At 45.0% G+C, this 20,857-nt stretch overlaps 1 long non-coding RNA gene across 1 annotated transcript; it reads left to right on the forward strand.

The window, feature by feature from the left end:
* Positions 1-9,278: 9,278 nt before the first annotated feature.
* LOC138246153 (uncharacterized) lies at positions 9,279-14,735 on the forward strand. The gene is made up of 3 exons (XR_011194231.1): positions 9,279-9,325; positions 9,741-9,811; positions 13,778-14,735. It is a non-coding gene; the product is annotated as an uncharacterized lncRNA (long non-coding RNA).
* Positions 14,736-20,857: the final 6,122 nt, after the last annotated feature.

A 20,857-nucleotide genomic window follows, 5' to 3' on the forward strand; every position in this document is an offset into this window, starting at 1 on the left:
CACCTATCAGGTGAAGGCTCTGACGTGACCTGCTGGCACTGGCCACACAAATGCTCCCTGAGTGCCCTGCCAACTTGGAATCCAAGATGGCAAAACTCAGGGACACTTTAGAGGAGCTCTGAGCACCACCCCTGGGGTGGTAAAGTCAGGGGAGTGGTCACTCCCCTTTCCTTTGTCTAGTTTTGTGGAAGAGCAGGGACTGGAGGCTCTGAACCAGTGTAGACTGGATTATGCAAGGAGGGCACCATCTGGCCCTTCAAAGCATTTTCCAGAGGCTCTGGGAAGCTACTCCTTCCATGCCTGTAACATCTATTTCCAAAGGGAAGGGTGTAACATCCCTTTCCCAGAGGAAATCCTTTGTCTGCCTTGCTCAAGCTACTTGAGCAATAGGAGGGCAGAAACCTGTCTGTGAGGTGGCAGAATCCCAGTGAACACAGTCAAACACACAGACATCAGGCAGAAATTGGGGGTAACTTGACAAAAAGAGGCTACTTTCCTACACGACCCCCCCAAACGAGGGACAATAAGGCTAACCTTGCCCATATGAGTCTTCATTGTCTAAGTGGAAATATCTGGAGAGTTCATCTGCATTGGAGTGGTTACTCCCAGGTCTACGTTCCACTCTAAAGTCCATCCCCTGTAGGGAAATGGACCAACTCAACAATTTAGGATTTTCACCTTTCATTTGTTTTAACCATAAGAGAGGTTTGTGGTCTGTCTGAACTATGAAGTGAGTTCCAAAGAAGTATGGTCTCAACTTCTTCAGAGCCCAGACCACAGAAAAGACCTCCTTCTTTATGGCTGACCAACACTTTTTCCTAGGGGTCTACCTTCTACTAATAAAAGCAACAGGTTGATCCTGGCCCTCTGAATTAAGTTGAGACTTCACAGACCCAACCCCTACCTCTGAAGCATCAGTTTGGACAATAAACGTCTTTGAGTCGTTTGGGCTTTCTAGGACAGGTGCAGCACACATGGCCTGCTTAAGCTCCTCAAAAGCTTTCTGACAGCGTGCTGTCCACAATATCTTTTTAGGCATCTTCTTGAATGTGAGGTCATTAAGAGGGGCAACAATGGAGCTATAATTTTTAATTAACATCCTGTAATACTCAGTGAGACCAAGAAAGGCTTTGAGCTGGGTCTGTGTTGCAGGGGGAGCCCAGTCTAAACTAATCTGTATCATCCCCTGTAGTGGTTCAATCTGTTCTCCACCAAGTAGGGGGCATATTTATACTCTGTTTGCGCTGAATTAGCATCATTTGTTTTTTACACTAATTCAGCGCAAACTCAACGCCATATTTATATTTTGATGCTAGACCGTCTAGTGTCAAAATATTGGTGTTAACCTAATTTTTCAGATGTGTGAAACCTCCTTGCGCCAATGAGAAACAAGGTAGGCGTTCCCATTCAAAAAATGACTCAAACACCCTAGCGCTGTATTTATCCACCCAGACAAAAAAGATGCACGGGTGGGAGACGGACCCCAAAAATGACTTTAACACTGATTTGCATCAAAATTTCATACCTGGGTCAGGGCAGGTGTTAAAATGAGGCAAACATACCACTAGTTAGGAAGAACACACAGAAGCAATATCACCAACCCACAGGAGAAGATGGAGGAGATAATGATGCAGGTTGCAAGACGGCTCAGAGGAACGCAATAACTCCAGCAATCATCACCACCACAACCGGGACCACAAGGACAATACAAAAGGCAGGAGAGGGTCTTTAGAACCAGGACAACCCTCCATTGCATCAGGGACCTGGACATTATTAGGACCTACAGACTGAACCGGCAAGCCTTACTACACCAGCTGCAGCACATTGAGCCACAAATTACAGACAGCCTGCAGACCCCACACAACATACCACCCGTGACAAGGCTGCTACCTGTCCTGCACATGTTGGCAAGTGGTTCCTTCCAAACAATGGGTGCCCTGGTTGCTAATGTCTCCCAGCCGTCATTCACTGCATTCTTTCCAAAGGTGTTAGACACTATAATCTCCCAGACACCCATCACATCAGCTTCCCCAGGGGTTCTTTCAAATCGATGGCTTCCTGCATGTGCTCGGTTCAATTGACTGCACCTATGTCCGGCTCGTACCACCTGCAGCAGCAGAGCACTTATACTAGAATCACAAGCACACACATTCCACGATGTGCAGGGCATAGTGGACCACCAGGGACTATTAATAAATATTTTGGTCAAGTATCCTGGGAGTGTCCATGACGCCTACATATTTCGGCACAGCAGGATCAATGAACAATTCCAGGATGGACAATTTGTGTCTCTGCAAGTCTTTCACCACAAGATACATAGCATGATGATCCTGACTCAGATGTAGCTGTCACCTAAAACCTGAGGAAGTACCAAATACAAACACTACCCCAGGGGAGCTGTATGCAAGTTGCAATAAGGAAGTAGACTGTGCCTTGAACTCAGAGGATTGTGCCACCAATGCATGCTGCATACTGCTGCACATAAAGAAAGAGCCAATTGGCCATCCAAATAGCATATGTATAGGGTGATGTCCCTTGCTGCACAGATACATCCGCCTCCACAAGGCAGCTAGCCAAGTTCCCTGATGCAAGGTAGGTAGTGTTGGTGCACAGCTGCAAATGAGCAAGTGGCGCAGGGGACAACAATGGGTTGCCAAGTAACATGTCACACATGGGGCATTTTTGCATAGTCGAAATGTTTCAGGACAGTGCAGCCAATTCTGGAGACGTGTTGTACGTTCTCACTTAGCAATTTCAAGGGCTCTAAGTGTCACACATCACCTGCAATGACACATGTCAAAATGGATGGGCTCTGTAGTGCTATCATGTTGCCACCACATCTGACCCCATTGTGTTGTGAGGATGTATCATGTCTCCTCTAGGGATAGCACACTGAGACACAGGTGCACTACACAACACATGGTACATACATTATGACCATTAGTTTGGAATCCAAATCATATGTCTCAGGTCCTTGAGCCAAACACAAGGTTGTCATGTCCAACAACCTAGTGCTGATGAGACAATACACAAAGATAGGAACTCACGCCATACCAGAAATACATGAGTCACAACCAGCTCACAATATCAACTGCCTTGCTACATGACATACCTGTTGCAAACCCTAACAACAATTTATTCCTTTAATCTTTTGCAGCGGATCAGGATTATGGCATACAGCCATGAATAATGATCCCTTTTCCCAACCCAAGCACAGCAGCAAAGCGTGCATATAATGAAAAACATCAGAGGACATGGACTATTCTGTAGAGGACATTTGGCATCCTGAGGTCCAGATTCAAGTCCCTGGACATCACAGGAGGCAGCCTCCTGTATGTCCCAATCATTGTCTGCAAGGTAATTATGGCATCTGCTATCCTGCACAACATATGTGTGGATATGACTGTCCCCTTATATGAGCAGGTTGATGACCTGCCTGAGGAGGAGTAGGGTGGTGGGTCAGAAAATGAGGGGGAACAGCACAACACAGCTGCTGGGATACACCGCAGACTGCACATTGTTGAGAACTTCTTCACTTAATAATAATGTAACTCACCTTGTACATTTTGTCAATAAACACCTCACTTATTCACAAAACCCGGCTTTGGTCTCTTCAATCTACACAACATATACCACAGGATTGTGAGTCTAACCTCAGGGAGCATGTCACAAACACTGATCTGATGAGTACAGGATCAACATCACATGTGATGCGTAAGATTGAACTGCTACCATCACACATATTACAAATAGCCTCATCACTTGAATGTGAAAACTGAAGGACATGATATACTCAAGATCAACATATGAAGCCAGTGTCGGACAGGATTTGCTAGATAGCATTCATCAGCCATCATCAACAATACCCGAGCTGTGTATGTCGTCTGAAATGTTATGCTCTGTAAGACAACTACACACATCACAGAAGTAAACACAGTTCACAATCACATTCCATAACTGTTGATTAGAACTAACTGCCATACATATGTGGATACACTGTTGTCACACATGCATACATATGCATGATGTGAATACATTTGCATGCTTTCGATTCTGTAACACACACATTGGTGTAACAGATCAATCACACCCAAATCACATTGTTGTATGGACTACCACATGTGGCCTTACACAAAATGCCGCACTGCAGCCCAGCCCATTCCATTTGTATGTTGATACAGGGTGCATCCATTGACAATGGACAAAATCACGCATTCAGGAATAGAGTAAAAGAAAATTAGGCGCATGTGTCAAAAACATCCGCAAACGTAAGGTATGTGACCCATGGGCTATTAGTGTGAATTCCACCTTCGCACTCATCTCAATGCTGATTAACTGTTAAATCAACGCATAAACTGAAATACTCACTAAAATATCAGATGCATCAAATAAATACATGCATAACAGAAAACGTGACGCACAGGGACAGGAAGTGATATAATAGGAAATCCTGTTTACAGGCATGGTACAGTGGATGGTCTTTCACTTTCTCTTTACTGTCTGTGCCTCTTTTGACTGTGTGGTTGTGTCTTGGAGTTGGTGGTGTGTTCTTGCTCTGTATTGTATCTTGTGGTGTCCCGCCTGTTGTGTTTTGTGTAGTATTTCACTGTATTTTGTCCCAGTGTTAGTAAATGTGTGTGTTTTCTGTCTTTCATTGTACTTGTACTGTGGGGTGCCTGTCTGGGATAGTTGTCAAGTTGAGTTAGTTGGGATTGTTATTTTTGAGCCATAGGTTTCCTTTCCTTTATTTTTATTTAGAATCATAATTTTTGTCAACCTGTACCTCAGAGATATATCTGGTAGGGGGAGACTGGCTAGGATGAGGGAGGAGGAGCAGGGAGGATTCGTGTGGCTGGTAGCCCACTACCTCCCATTAATGTTGGAGATGGAGTGCCATGTGATCCAGGGCTACTGGTCAGAGGCGAGGCGGCTGCTGTGGGATAAGGTGCTCCACCAGCTGAAGATGGTGTACCACAGCAGCATCAACGAGCACCAGCTGTAGGAAGATAGCCTCTTTCTAGCCTTGTTACCCCCACTTTTGGCCTGTTTGTGAGTATATGTCAGGGCGTTTTTACTGTCTCACTGGGATCCTGCTAGCCAGGACCCCAGTGCTCATAAGTTTGTGGCCTAAATGTGTTCCCTGTGTGGTGCCTAACTGTATCACTGAGGCTCTGCTAACCACCTCTCTGCTTTTAAAATTGACACTGCAGGCTAGTGACTAATTTTACCAATTCAGATTGGCACAGTGGAAAACACCCTTATAATTCCCTTGTGTATGGTACCTAGGTACCCAGAGTATTGGGGTTCCAGGAGATCCCTATGGACTGCAGCATTTCTTTTGCCACCCATAGGGAGCTCAGACAATTCTTGCACAGGACTGCCACTGCAGCCTGAGTGAAATAACGTCCACGTTATTTCACGGCCATTTTACACTGCACTTAAGTAACTTATAAGTCACCTATATGTCTAACCCTCATTTGGTGAAGGTTAGGTGTAAAGTTACTTAGTGTGTGGGCACCCTGGCCCTAGCCAAGGTGCCCCCACATTATTCAGACAAAATTCCCTGGACTTTGTGAGTGCAGGGACACCATTACACGTGTGCACTACATATAGGTCAGTACCTATATGTAGCGTCACAATGGTAACTCTGAATTTGGCCATGTAACATATCTAGGATCATGGCATTGTCACCCCAATTCCATTCTGGTGACAGAGCCCGGGAACTGCCAAACGAACTTTCCGGGGTCTCCACTGCAGATACTGCTGCTGCCAACCCCTCAGACAGGTTTCTGCCCTCCTGGGGCCTTGGGCAGTCTGGTCCCAGGAACGCAGAACAAAGGATTTCCTCTGAGAGAGGGTGTTACACCCTCTCCCTTTGGAAATAGGTGTGAAGGGACTGGGAGGAGTAGCCTCTCCTAGCCTCTGGAAATGCTTTGAAGGGCACAGATGGTGCCCTCTTTGCATAAGCCAGTCTACACCGGTTCAGGAATCCCCCCAGCCCTGCTCTGGCGCAGAACTGGACAAAGGAAAGGGGAGTGACCACTTCCCTGACCAGCACCTCCCAGGAGAGATGCCCAGAGCTCCTCCAGTGTGTCAAAGACCTCTGTCATCTTGGATGCAGAGGTGTGAGGGCACAATGGACACTGGGCTCTCTGAGTTGCTGAGTGCCCCTTCTGTCTTCGCCTCCAAGGGGCGACATCCTGGTCCTTCCTAGGCCCCAGCAGTGCCCAAAATCCTCAATTGAGACTCTTGCAGCTAGCAAGCTTTGTTTGCAGTCTTTCTGTGTGGAAACAACACTGCATCCTCCAGCACACCGTGGGACATCTTCTGCCCAAAGGAGAAGTTCCTGGCACCTTACGTTGTTGCAGAATCTTCAGCTTCTTCCACCCAGAGGCAGCCTTTTTGCACCTTCATCCGGGGTTTAGTGGGCTCCTCCCCTTGGTCCCCTTCCTTTACAGGTTCTCAGGTCCAGGAATCCATCCTCAGTGTTTTGCTGGCAGTTGTTGTTCTTGCAGAATCCCCTATCTCGACTTTACTGTCTTTCTGGGGTAGTGGGGTAACTTTACTCCTACTTTTTAGGGTCTTGGGGTGGGGTATCTTGGACACCCTTAGTGTTTTCTTACACTCCCAGTGACCCTCTACAACCTACACTAGGCCCAGGGTCCATTCGTGGTTCGCATTCCACTTTTGGAGTATATGGTTTGTGTGCCCTTAGGCCTATTTCTACCTATTGCATTCTATTGTGATTCTACATTGTTTGCACTACTTTTCTTACTGTTACTTACCTGATTTTAGTTTGTGTACATATAATTTGTGTATATTACTTACCTCCTAACTGAGGGTATCCTCTGAGATACTTTTGGCATATTGTCACTAAAATAAAGTACCTTTATTTTTAGTAACTCTGAGTATTGTGTTTTCATGTGATATAGTACTTTATGATATAAGTCAGTGGTTCCCAAACTTTTTTGACCCGCGCCTCCCTTGACCTATTGGCTATTGGCCGCGGCTCCCCATTATGCCATTTTGTTTTTTGGGGGGCCGGTGGGGGATGTGAGCCAGACCTCAGGAGTACTTACATTTTTCACGCTGAAAATAATTGGGATAAAGCCAATGAAGGTATTATAATCATAGATGTAACAACATAAAAATATAACAGTTGTTTAATTAAAAAAATATATAATTGGTTAAGTCAGAAATAATATAATCTATGCTTAGAAATATGTACTGAGGGGAATGTCTCCAGTACTAATCCTATGCTAGACAGCATATGCTCTCCTCTGCACTCTGGTGTTTGACTGTGCGTCGCACAAAGCAGCCTATTTGTGTGCTAGATCTGGGAGTGACACCAGCAGCATGCAAAGTTTTGCATAAATGGTGCTGCACTCTGTTTTCTCTTTAATGCAACAATGCACAGCAAAAGTTTAATCACATTGTGTGAAATCTTAGTAAACTTGAGCCTGCAGGTTTTTGTGAATAGAACTAGTGTGTACTATAATTACTACCACTAGATGGTGTTTGAAGATTAAACTTCAAGGCCCTTCCTTGCTGTATTTCAATTTCTCACTCGAAATTCCACAATCACGAGCTGTGCACTCTAGACAAGGAAAACGGCTTCTGACTTTTTTTAATGGAGAGGATTATCTAAGTTCTAATATGCAGCTGCAGAATTAGGTCACTGCTATCGGTAATGATGCAGCTCATGGCGCCCCTGTCTTGTTTTGATGGCGCACCTGGGCGCCGTGGCGCACAGTTTGGGAACCACTGATATGAGTGGTATAGTAGGAGCTTTGCATGTCTCCTAGTTCAGCCTAGGCTGCTCTGCTACAGCTACCTCTATCAGCCTAAGCTGCTAGAACACCTCTAATCTACTAATAAGGGATAACTGGACCTGGCCAGAGTTTTCACCCTAAAGCCCAAAGGGCAATGGACAATTTTTAAGATTGAGGAGAAATTGTACATCTTTGGAAGATTTTTATAAACATTCTAATGTGTTGAAACAAAAATTGAAGAACAGGGGTTACCCGAAAAAACGTATTAGTCATTCTTTTAAGAGAGCCCGGTTTTATGATAGGGACAGTATGTTCAATCAGGATCGAAAATGGAAAAACAATGAACGGATAGTTTTTGTTAGCCAATTTAATGCGTTTAGTAGTAAAATAAAAAATTTGATAAATAGGAACTGGCATCTATTGTTGGCTATAGACGAAATGAGATTGGAAAAGCCTCTTTTCGCATTTAGATGCAACCAGAACTTGAGGAATAGGTTGGTCTATACATACAGAGAGGATCGGCAATTTGGACAGCTGGGGTTAACTGGTAATATTATTAGAGGCAACTACAAATGTGGCAATTGTAGTTGTTGTGATCAATGTTTAGAGAAGAAAAGCATTGAACTCAATGGAGTAAATATTACCTCGAAAACCTTGAACAACTGCAGCAGCAAGAATGTGATTCTTTGTCCCTGTGGATTAGGATATGTGGGAGAGACGGGGCGTGAATTGCGGGTTCATTTATGCGAACATAGATCCGCCATTCGAACCAGAAAGATTAATGCACCTTTGGTGGAACATTTTATGAGAAGTGAACATTTAGAAATGGATTTTAAGTGGTTCATTTTAGAAAAAATATTTCAGAGGAAGAGAGGGGGAAACTGTGAGTTATTTACGAAAAAACGTGAATGGTGGTATAATACGAGGTTTAACACCATAGAATCTGTCTTAAATTGTAAAGAGGAAGGATTTTGATTATGAATAGGCTGTTGTGAATTGTCTCAGTTGGTCATTCAGGCTCACTGCCCTTCTCCAGTACCCAGGAGATGGCCATCTATTATTATAATAAGGGGTAGATATAGGCTCTTGTGTGTTTATATATAAAATAATTTTTATTAATCAATGGGGGTATTGTCAGCCTTTTTTAATTTTGATTAATGAATCTTTTAGCCCTTTTAAACTTTGTTAGTGAGTTACGTTTTTATTGAATCGAATATAGTCGCATAATTTTGTTATTGCGTTGCTCCCCAGTCCATAATAAGTATTGTGTCATCCAGATGCTCATAATGTCGTTCATATTTGGAGCATAAATAATAATTCGGTGCTGTATTTGTCCCCTTAATTATATTTTTTGTTTCAGCAGATCAGTATATCCGGCATCTGTCCGTAATAATCGAATACTCCAAAATGGCGCCTGTGTGGTGCCGAGAGTTACACTCTAATAGTGCGGGTCTCGCGTGTGGTGGGCAGGAAGTGAACCTGAAGGAACAGGAAGTGATTTCACTCCCTGCCCTACTTTGAATGGAGCGAGCACCGACTATAAAAAGACAGAGGTTAGTCATGTCCGGCTTTTACGAATAAAAAGTTAAGCGTTTAAATAAAAATAAGAACGCCGACTTTAAGGTAAGTTGTGGGAACTGTTGATAGAAGAGGGGAGGCGCTGATTTTTCCAAGTCTAGGGATTTAACTATAGTACAGAATTTAATACCATGTGAGAAGCCGACACATGAGGTGACCCGTTGGTTTTACATAACGTAGTTATATAGTTTGAATATAGAATTGAATAAGATGGGATTAGCCTACATATTAAGAACAAAGTGTATAGAGATCAGGGGACCCATAGGGGTTTAGTTTTAGTTTTATGAACTGTATGTAATGCAATAATAGGGCGGTTCTTGAATTACGTTTTAATTAATTTTGAGAGTACTGTTGTACCTTGTAATTCAAAATTTCTTATTCTCATTGTAGAATTAAGGCCTGAACCAGCTGATTCATTTTTGGTTCTGACCTATCTTTTCTGAATATATTTGGACTCCATGGTAAGTCCCATGACTATGATTAATGCATGCCATGGAATTGAAGATATTGTGGTTATGTTATGAAATTAAAGATATATTTTTGGAATGTATGAGGGACATATATAGATTTGGAGTCTCTCTCTTTTTTGTTTTTTGCTTTAGTGTTAATACAAAAATTATAAAAAAAATGTTTTACACTTTTTATGCACCTATGGGTGAAGGATAGCATGGAGGAACTTTTTATCACTACATGGGTTCTGGCCTCTGAGTTATGGTGGACAATGGATTGATTGTTTCTTTTTATCTATATAGAAATATAGGTGGTCATTCTGACCCTGGCGGTCTTTGACCGCCAGGGCGGAGGACCGCGGGAGCACCGCCGACAGGCCGGCGGTGCTCCAATGGGGATTCCGACCGCGGCGGTAAAGCCGCGGTCGGACCGGCACCACTGGCGGGGTCCCGCCAGTGTACCGCGGCCCCATTGAATCCTCCGCGGCGGCGCAGCTTGCTGCACCGCCGCGGGGATTCCGACCCCCCCTACCGCCATCCAGATCCCGGCGGTCGGACCGCCGAGATCCGGATGGCGGTAGGGGGGGTCGCGGGGCCCCTGGGGGCCCCTGCAGTGCCCATGCCACTGGCATGGGCATTGCAGGGGCCCCCGTAAGAGGGCCCCTACATGTATTTCACTGTCTGCTTCGCAGACAGTGAAATACGCGACGGGTGCAACTGCACCCGTCGCACAGCTTCCACTCGCCGGCTCGATTCCGAGCCGGCTTCATCGTGGAAGCCTCTTTCCCGCTGGGCTGGCTGGCGGTCTGAAGGAGACCGCCCGCCAGCCCAGCGGGAAAGTCTGAATTACCGCCGCGGTCTTTCGACCGCGGAACGGTAACCTGACGGCGGGACTTTGGCGGGCGGCCTCCGCCGCCCGCCAAGGTCAGAATGAGGGCCATAATCCTTAAAGACGGTGGATGTTAAGGAAAGTATCTAAGTGTATCAGTGTGGATGTTGTGTACTGGCTTTCTTGGAGGTGAGTGGTGGTTATTGTTTTTAATGGTTAATTTTATTTTATATGAAGTTCTTTTATATGTATAGATGCCAATGTAAGAGTATTAAGGGCTGGACCAAGAAGGTGGGCAATGAAATCTCTATTTTGTGACGCTATATATTATAGGAATCTGGGTGTGAGTTTGATAATGAATTTGTTGTCCTTAAGGGGGGGTGAATGCTGTATCTGGGGATTAGAAATGTGACAGTATGTATATATATATATATATATATTCAGTCTATTGTGTTGTTGTGTGTAGGTCTGAATGAACAACATTGGGGAATACAATATTTAGTCCTGAAGAAGGTGGTGAAAAAGGTCTGGAAGCCCACCGAAACGCGTCAACGCTTTACTTTTACTGGACCCATAGAAGGAGGCTTTTATCGAATAAAGATTATTGATAATTATCGATAGGCCGATTCCTATAAATAGTGGGACAGTTCCATTTTATAGACTATTGTATATGTCTTCTGTTTGTTTCCCTTTTATTGAATGTTATCTGATGTTTATTTTGTGTTATTGATGTTTTTATATTCATGTGTTTGTTCTGTCATTGTATGATCTGGGATTTTGTCCGGAATCATATTAAATACTTACCTTTGATTCCTCTGATTTTAGCTGATCAATAGAGAGATTTAGTGTTTGTGTGAGTTAGTTGTGACTGGTTTGGTTTTTCCGGTGTGGATCTTTTTATCATTTCACAAGGTGTAAGTACCACAAGGTACCCACTATAAGCCAGCCCAGTCTCCTACACCAGCTGAAGCATTGCTGGGTAGATCTGATGGCCTGGGAGCAGGAGCTGCTTGACCATCTTTGTATGGTGATTGTGGCCCTGTTGGTGAGTCTCCCATTGGCAAACTATTTACTGTTCACCGCACTTGAATGACAGTAGCAGATGTGTTGGTGTGCTGCATGCAATGCGTGTGGACAGGTTGCATGCAACCGGAATGAAGTGTAACTACCATTTCATCAATGCAAGTGTTTAGTGATTCATGCATAACCATCACTAAGTCACACATTTCAGGGGGCGTGGTAACACCTGTGCCACAGCATAGTGTCATGTATGATAAGCCAAGACACAGCCAGCATACCATATGTAACTGGATTGTGATAACAAAGTAGGGCAATCCATGAATGTCTACATTGTCAGAATTTCACACAGAGTATCGCTGACATAATGTTAGCAAAGGGGGCATACCCCCCCTTAGGGGGCAGTGGCAATGAGGCATTTGATACCATCAGATAACTTTGAAACATCAGTCAAGGATTACTCAATGCATGATCATTGCATACTAAAAATTGAGCAATTGTCGTTTGCAAATTGCCTCTGTGTGCCTTGCAGGACAAGCCAGAATACCTGAATCAGTTATCTTGCAGAGCACCAGGGTAGTGTCAGGTATCTGTCACCCAACTCCCCCTCACACCATGGAGTTCCATCTTCTATAGATTGGCCATATATGGTTGTTGCAGGGTGTAGCACTACATGAGTCCAGGCCTAGTGTAAGTGTGCAGATATGTGGCTCTCACTCACCTGAGTATCAGTGTCATTGTGAGTTTACAGTGGTGTGTCTGTTGCACTGTCCTCAACCGGGATAAATAGCTCACTCCTCTAAAATAGCACACACTGTAATATGTTGTCAATTAGTAGTGACAGTTATATGATACTAACCATGGTTTTCCATCCATATCTTACAAGTGGACCTGCCCCCTACACCATAGGCGAAGTGGCAAGGTTTGAGGACCCTGATGTATCCAGTAAGTGTGATTATGTCTGTCCTGTGTAGTGATTAAGGCTTTTGCCAGAGTGAGTCATGTGTGATGTACTCAATGCTAGAAGTGATGAGCTGTCAAACAATCAGATATCAAAGTAGGCTGGATGGGGCTACTATGTCCCATTTAAGGGTTCCTCATGCACAAGCAGAGAGTCATATCTTGTGAGGCTTGTGGTGCTCAATGGGCAGCATTGTATAAACAAGGTGATAACAAGCCACATGTAGGCCCATATGTGACCTAGATGTGCATCGTTGTGAAAATATTGGCATTGGGACACACCGTCATTCTCACAACACATTGATGTACCATTTTGTACACAAATTGGTGCATCCCTATATTGTAATGTAAATGTAGGACTGGGTGGGCAATTGTCCCTCAGCATGGTGCCACATCTTTTGTACTCCACTTACGTGACACTTATATGGAATATAATATGCGTGCATGTAGGTCAAGTCCAAATGTGTGCTGGCATGGATATGGGTGTATAAGGAATGGTATTGGCTTATCAGGCATTGATGGGTGTCTGCACCTGGACACATGAATGTAGATGTGAAAGACCTACTGATACCAGCTTCCTAGTTGTCTAGCTCTCCTAACTTATGGTCCACTCCCTGACTCCATGTATGAGTGGGCATGCCTTGATGGATGACCTGGACACTTGAGATGATGGATTGCATGGCCATCCCCCATGAGGCACAGTGTGTGAAACAACAACAAATCTGTAGGTAGATGTGATGCTCACAGTGTAGGTGACAGTCATTTTGATCAGGTTTGCATGTGTACCTATCAACACTGACCCCTTATGGTTACCAACTCCATCCCATACTCCCAATAACAAATTCAAGTTACTGGTGATGTATGGTTAAAAATCGACACAGATGATGAGGAATAGTTGCCCTGATCTATGTGAGATTGACACTGCCTTTGAATTGTTACACATGGCACAAAATCAATGCACACCTAATTTGGTACGTTTCCTAATCTTGTTGTGAGTGGATTTGGTGTCAATTAAATGATGCTAAGGCAGCATTGTTGTTTCATTCTTCAGGGCTAATGTATTATCCGGAAAGTGAGTTGGAGTGCATATGCAATTCGATGTAGTTTGTAAACTAACAATCTGTACAAACTCCACACAATGCTGTCACTGATGGTTGCCTGTCTCAATTTAGCAGCTGCCAACATGAACAACGAGGAACTGCGGGCTTTTCAGAGGAGGACAGTCTGTTATAGGCACATACTGGCAGTGGAATCTGGGTTCCAGAAGATGGCATCCTGCTATCGCACAGAACAATCCAACGGGGAGTGGCGGGCATTCACCCAAGGGGGACCCACACTGCCTAAGGACTAAGGACTAAGCACCACAGCTGTGCAGGAGGCCACAGCTGCCACCATCACAAAAGCCCCAGCTGCTGCACCCTCAACATCCATGCCACAGCCGACCCCACCTGCTGCTATGGACATGATTGCTATTAAGGACCTACAGAGGGATGTCACACTGGTCCTCAAAAAGTTGGACACTCTTGAGAAGGAGGTGGAGAAAAACACCAAGAGACTCAAATTTATCAAGAGGAAAATCAAGAGGGCCAATCTGTGATTGGCTTAATGACTCTCACCCCTAGTTCAGTCCCGTCCCTCCTAATTTGCTTTAATGTTTTATAGTGGGTTTTAGGGGGTTAGTGTCAGGTTAGATTAGGTTAGTAGTTTAGTTAGGTAAGTAGATTTGGGGGGTGGATTTTCTACTTTTTATATTTCACTATGTAGGTGGGTGGGAGGATGATGCTGGAGCATTTATGTGTTATATATGTATATATATATATATATATGTATACACAATGTTTTTAAAAAAATACAAAATACCCCACAAATATATATTTGATTAGTTATAGGTAGTATATGTGTAGTTTAGTATATGTTGTTCTGCATGTGTCTCATGATATAAGGAGGGTGGGGAGTCAATGTGTAGAGTGTGTTGTTAAAAGTGTTAAGTAGGTTTAGCATAGAGTAGTTAGGGTCAGTTGTTGGTTATGTATAGTTGGGATAGGATAGGTTAGGTTAGGTTAGGGTAGGTGTTCTTCATTCTTTTTATTTTAGTTACATTCTAATTAAAAGTCTTTGGGTACTCCCCTACTTCATGTGGCTTATGCTTGGATCTCAGGGTCTTCCCATGAGTATACAGTGAAAATTGTGTGTTGGCCTGGGGATTCCGTCCTGGCTCCAGATCCCTTTCTTGACATCTTCATCACCTTCTTACAACTGAGCTGTCACATTGGCAGCTACAACACATCTACTTGTCTGGCATTTACCATACAGTGTACCCACCACTCAAGGTGACTTTGTTGACCATGTATTGGACAGGTGTGAGTGGTTATTCAGCTGTAATTGTTTGGGTCCTGTGTCGGAATATTGGGAATTGTGGGACATCTGACAACAGCCTACATGTCATATCTATCCTGCTAAACTGACCAGTGGCAATTACAGATGAGATTGAGTCCCTCTGTTTCACACCAATGTGTTCTACTGGCACTCCCAGCTGACGATATTGCCCAAGAACAGTTTCACAGCCATTCCTGCCGTATGTAGTGGGTGAAGCATACACGTGTTCAACATTTTTGACATACTCAGTGAATTGCTTGTAGGGAATGAGACCAACATCGATGTTCATCATGTAGGCACCATATGCGTAGATATGCCCGCAAGTTCCTGCACTCCTGTACTGACACTCTGTGACTAAAGACATGTTACACATATCACAATTCCTAAGCATAGTAGATGTGTCACAACACACAAAGACATACTGGTTGTGTAGGTGGTGTTTAATTGCAAGTGTCGTAGTGCAATATTTACAATGTCCAGGTCTGTGACCCCTTTAATGGAATCCATCCAATTGTGACACAACACAAGTCAAGGGTTGAGGGACATGTCATGGGACATGCTTGGGTAAAGTGTCTTTCAGTGCAGGGGAACATAAATTGCCAATTTAAAAGTTAGAGACAATTGCAGTCTATAGCAGAAAGGTCAACAGTGTATTGGTGAAGAGTGCATATCTGCAACAGTGCTAACAGTGGCATGATGTCAAGCCCAGTACAAAGGAAAACACTGGCGATGTGGCATGGGCTGGTGTTACCGGGAACTCCTACCGGTGAAGATCTTCTGTTCCACATTTTCATCCTCCAATGTGTGTGGGGTCTCCTCTACCCTTGATGGTGGTAGTTGGGAGGGAAAGGGGACCACACACACTTCAGTGGTTGGAGATGTGGACTCCCAATTCCTGGAAGCTGCCATCTGTGGAACTACATATGGCTTCACTGCAGCAAGGTGGAGCTGCTGATTTTTCAGTATAGCAGCAACATCCCTGTCGTAGGCAGCCATGTCTGTTCTGAGCGAGACCATTTCCCAGTGCATGGAGTTCATCTTGCCCTCAAGCATACTGCTGCCAGTTTGAGAGAGTAGTTGTTCTGGCCTCTCTTTCATGGCAGCAGTTATGCCCCTCAGACACTCCTGGACTCCACGCATTGGGGAGTGTGTGCGTCGGTTAGCTGCAGTCTGTTCAGTAGCCGTAAATATGCACATGTGCATCCCCTCCAAGCTGGCTGCCATAGTTTGCATCACCACCCGACCTTCCTCTCAAAGCTGGTCCCTTAGTCCTCGGAGTCCTCAGCTGTGTTGGCAATGGCAGGTCGTACTATTGGGGTGCTAAGTGGGACCTGTGGATGTCTGCTACATCATTACTCCTCCTTGCGACTAGAGGTGGTGTCTGGAGGTTTACAAGTTCTCTTGGCTGATGGTTGCCAGCTGGTCATCCAGGTCATCAGGGTACTCCAGGACAGGCAGATCCACATGAGAGCCATCATCGTCTGCAATGAGATGGTGTAAATTCAGTCTATCTGTGTTGTGGCAGTTGATATGTCATGTCACTGACTTGATATTTGAGGCTCACTGTCATCTTAGGGCCAGACTTATGGAAAAGTGTGCAGCACAGTGCTGTGCAAAAAATGGCAGCATCGCGCTGTGTCACTTATGTAAGTAAATACGGTGCACCCCTGTGTTGTCCCTCGTGCTGATGCAAAATTCAGCTGCCAGTGCCAACACAGGCATCCTTGCACCATTGTGCAAGGATGTATGCGTTGAGGGGTGTGATTGTTTATGTGCTTGAAGGTGTACCTTCCTGGGCATTAACAATCACTAATGGCGCTTTGGCACTTCTCTGTGAACTGTAGAATGCAGCACACACAGAAGTGCCAAAGTGTCATTTTCAAATGATTGTTTATGTGCCGGAAGGAACATAAACAATCTATTCTGGCATTTTGCTCTTCCTATGTGTGCTGCAGAATGCAGCATGCATTGGAAAAGCAAAAAACATAGAGGTATAAATGTATTCCTCCTCGTTGTACCATGCTAACGCCACCCCTGGGGGTGGTGTTAGATTTTGACGCTGCCTCAGGTTTACAAAATTCCATTAATCTGAGGCAGCATCAAAATGCAATTGGTGTTGTTGTGACACGCCCACAGCAACACCCACTGAATGCCCCTTCCACGTACAGTGCTGCGTGGGAATGGGCCGTATTTACAAGGTGACGTTAAGTCACAAAATGTGGCTTAAAGCCAACTTGTCAATACAGTGCAGTGCTTAGCGCACCAGGAGCGCCACTAAAAGCGATGCTCCTGTGGCACTAGGGGCCTATGATGCACCCCTAAATACCAAAGGATTGTTCCTGTATATTATGGCTGCAGTCTACAACCCTATGCTCCACCTGCATGTCACATGACTGGAAGCACAGTTAGCACAAGTAGCTGCGTCATATCTTCTAAGTGTGATGTCTATCCTTTTTGTGGCTTGGCACCATTTTTCGTTCTCTACCCTGCCTATGCAATCCATTTGCATGGGGAGGCCTTGCAATGGCTGTTGCTCATTCCCCAGCACCATACATGGCAATTTTCACCTGTCACAGTCTTACATGTTTCACATACGCCCAAGTAGTGCTGACACCTTTCGCCACCCCAGGAATGGCATTGCCAGGACACTATGCTCTTGTTACCATTGATAGCTCCTTGTGTTATTGTTTATGTATGTGTGCTACTTTGCATGGCACTCCTGGACCTGGCAGAGTTCAGATTAATCTTCTATCTGTGTAGGTGTGTTTGCATTACTACACACCTATGTCCTCCCCCTCAATGCAGTCCTCCTTACACTATGAGGCATAAGTGCAGCATGGTGGCAGTACAGCTCATTTGGCACAAGCACAGGGTTAGACCCAGGGATGGGCAGCATGGGTATGACATTTCTGCTGTGTACATCATTCTGTGTGTGACAGTGCCTGATGGTAAATGAGTCTATGGACATAGCCACTTAACAAGAGTTGTACTTAGGTCAGGGCATGAAGCTAATTAGAGGTGATTCTGCGGGTAGTCATGCTGGTCCCTCATTTCAAGTGCATCAGTCCTATGGACACCGGACTGCCATTGTGTATTTGACCGCCCCCAACAGCACAGGTGGTAGTGGCAACTGTTGTCAATGTGGAATGACCCATGGGCCAATGGTCTGGCACTGGCAGGTTTTCAAGCAGCTTACGGATTTGCTATGCCATCTGTCCTGAGACACCAGACCAGTACTACATTCAACACTACCCACCAGGTCTGTTTCCACATTTCCACCAGCCTTTGCATGGCGGTGAAACCCCAATGCAGAGATTGTTGGTGATGTGCTGTGGTGTGGTCTTGGGTGCCCTTGCACAGCCCATGCACTTGGCATGGGCAGTGCAGGGGTTCCCATGCCCTGGCCCTTTGCCCTTTGTCCTTTCCACTGCCTGATGTGCAGGGCTGAGTGCAGCTTGTCCTGTCACACCCAATGCTGCCCAAAAGTGACACTGAGTCTATTTGATCCATAAAGAATTTTGTGCTAATTGCTCCACAGAACTACCATGAGCAGACAGATTTCCAGCCTCCATCACAAATTGGGACTCTGACTGCCAAGCGCAAAGGGTACACTCCACTGGCACTCTTACCAACACCAGACTTGCCCATGCACCATCCCCCTCCCGTCGTAGTGGAATTATACGCCATTATGTTCACAGTCATACCCTATGTGTTGAATGTGTGTGTTTATTTCCCCATTCCCATGTGCCTGACATGGTTGTGTCAGAGTAGTTGTGGGCTCAGCCTGTGACTGTTGTGACCTACTGTTTGCTATGGGTAATGGCATTACCAGCAGGTCTAGCCTGCTATTCCCCCAGTGCCAGTTCAGTTCATTGTTCCATGCACTCAAGGAACACCCTGACTCCATGATGGAGTGGTGGCTGCCTTATTTAAATGTGTTGTCTATGTGCGGTGTGGTGGTGCTACAGACACATGTCTGGGTACTGTTGGGACAGTTGCAATGACTTGTGTGCTGTGAGATGCAGCACAGATCTGTTTGGGCAATGAGGCAAGGCAGTTGGAAGGTGTTACTGCAAGGGACACCACTATGACGTAACCTCAGGAATGGTATTGACTAACTACCTGGTCTCTGAGGTCTTGGTCATGTTGGTGGTGTTGATATGACTAAAAGGGATGTTGTGATGACACAACCAGTGGCACAGTGATTATACAGGCCATCTATCCCATGTGCTGCATATGTATTTAAGGCTGGTTTTCAATGTATGTCCAGGTTGTGTATGTGTCACGTTGAATAGCACTACCAAGGTGTAGGCACATGTGTAGCTTAAGCCAGCATGGTGCAACTTGCTTAATGTGCATTGTGTCCCTCTGCGCTACTTTGACATGCATTGTGTGAGTCCTATGTGCCTCCCCCTTCTTGCACTTAACATTTTAGCATAACTTTCCTCCATGCTCCTTACCCTGCATTTGTGGTGTTTCCTGTTAGTCTGCACTGTCCTGTCCTGCGATTCCTCTGACGATTTCCTCCGGGATGACTGCTGCAACCATCTCCTCCAGCTTGTCGAAGTCCTCTTGTGGTGCTAGACCTCCACCTCCAGTTTGAATGCTGCCTTCCTGTTCCTTGCCATTTTTCCTTTGTCTTTCGCTTGCAGTCATGTCAGTGTTTCTTGTACTCAGTTACAATTCTCCTGACCTCTGCAACACTGTTTATCTTATCCACTATCTGCTGCCAGATAGTCTCTCTCCTTCCAACTGTCAATCTTGAGGTGACGAAGAGTTGATTTTGATGCTCTGTCACCTCTCTCACCAGTATTTCGTGGCCCTCCGTGCTGAAATGATACTTTCTCTTTTTCTTCTCTCTCCCCTTGGTCTTGTCTGTGTCCTCCTGGATGGTTCCTGGTTGAATGATGTCTCCATGGGGTCTCTGCTGGCTGTCTGGTTTGATTTTGGCTCTCCTTTGCACTATGTTCTTCCTTTGCGGGCAAAAATGGTGCATTTCCGTTTTGCAACATATTTACATGTTGTAAACTGGGTTAGAGTCATTTTTCCTCCATTAATGTTATTTTGCCTTACGACAAGGTGCAATGGTTATCGTCAGAAAAATTACTCTAACCAATTTTTAGCACCACCTAGCATTATAGTATAAATATGATGCCCGGGTGGTGTTAAAAAATGAAGCTAGTCAGCACTAACCTTCTTGACCCAAAATTAGTGAGGCCTGCCTTTTGCAGGGCCTCCAAAACGTTTTAGAGGTGGACCAGGTGGTCATCCCACGTAAGGCTGAAGACAGCAATATCATCAAGATATGCTGCACTGCAAGCTTCCTGACCTTGGAGGATTGTGTTCACCAGCCTCTGAAAGGTGGCAGGTGCATTCTTCAAACCAAAGGGCATAACAGTGAACTGATAATGCCCTCCAATGTTAGAGAAAGCAGTTTTGGGGTTTGCATCTTCTGATAGCTTGATCTGCCAATACCCTGTAGTCAGGTCAAAACTGCTGGGATACTTGGCAGATGCTAGTGTATCAATAAGCTCATCTGCCCTGGGTTTAGGGTGAGTATCACTCTTTGTGGCTGTATTAAGCCCTCTGTAATCTACACAGAAAGCCATCTCCTTTTTCTCATTTTGAGAATGAGGTTTAGGTACTAGCACCACTAGGCTGGCCCAGGGGCTATCTGAGTGCGCAAAGACTCCTAAGTCCTACATCTTCTGAACCTCAGACTTAATGCAGCCCCTGACATGGTCAGTCTGTCTATAAATCTTACTTTTGACAGGTAAACTGTCTCGTCTCCAGTATCTATGGACTGCTCACACCAAGTTGTCTGTCCAGGTGTCAGAGAGAAAAGTTTAGAACATTGTCCTAGGAGGTTCCTGCAA

This window comes from Pleurodeles waltl, chromosome 7, assembly GCF_031143425.1.
Source record: "Pleurodeles waltl isolate 20211129_DDA chromosome 7, aPleWal1.hap1.20221129, whole genome shotgun sequence".
Taxonomy (NCBI): Eukaryota; Metazoa; Chordata; class Amphibia; order Caudata; family Salamandridae; genus Pleurodeles; species Pleurodeles waltl.